The sequence below is a fragment of the Acyrthosiphon pisum genome, chromosome A3 (genome assembly GCF_005508785.2).
Source record: "Acyrthosiphon pisum isolate AL4f chromosome A3, pea_aphid_22Mar2018_4r6ur, whole genome shotgun sequence".
NCBI classification, from domain to species: Eukaryota; Metazoa; Arthropoda; class Insecta; order Hemiptera; family Aphididae; genus Acyrthosiphon; species Acyrthosiphon pisum.
In genome coordinates, this window is record NC_042496.1 from 22,675,709 (window position 1) to 22,676,660 (window position 952).

The following is a 952-nucleotide window of genomic DNA, read 5'->3' on the forward strand; positions in this document are numbered from 1 at the left end:
ACAGAAATTCATAAAAGTTTTTCTTTTTAATTCTAAGATTTGGAAATTTAATACAAGGCTCCTAACATATTTTTACAATAGCAGTTGCAAAATAAAAGGAATACATTGTCACAATTTTTATTTATAAGCATTTAAAGTTCAAATTTATACGAAATATGTCAAAATTGCGAAAATTTGCAAGTAATTTAGTGGTTGAAAAATCGTAAAAATTTTTTCTTTTATAACTAAGTTTTTAAAATTTGGTACAAGGTTCTCCATAAGTTTTTCTTTAAAAATAATATATCCTAGACTGACAAATCATCTCCGTTCAGAATCGTTTTTCGTATACAATGATATAATATCATTGGATTCAAATTTAATTCCATCCATTACAGTAACCCACTTGTAACCTACTGTACAGCAGAGCGACATCCACGACTTACCCGCCTTTTTTATTTTAATAACATCATCTGAATGAAAATGAAGCTCACAAACTACATCATTCTTTTTCAAATCCCTATCTGCTCTTGGAATTTTTTTATTCCAAACATCAATCATATTCTAAAATTTTAGTCATATACAAGCATTTAATATTTTCATAATAGAAATAAAATTTTATATTTTATACCTATTAAAAAGTGAATTGAAAATTATGATATTAAAGTAATTTATTTTGCTATTTGTATTATGATAGGTAATATCAAGTACTCGCAGTGGCGCAACTAGAAAAAAATTTCAGGGGGGGACGGGGTACAAACCCTTAACGCCCCGCCCTGGTTGCGCCACTGAGTGCTCGGATTAAAATGCACTAAAAATGTAGAAAAAATGCATTTAACATTTAAACTTGTGAAGGTAAGTTTATGAGTATGAAAAAATGGAATATTTGAAACACATTTGTAACTTGGAAAGCCTAGTGTAAGACATTCCAAAAAAAAAAAATGCAAATGCATTGAAATCCAAGCCCTAGTAATAA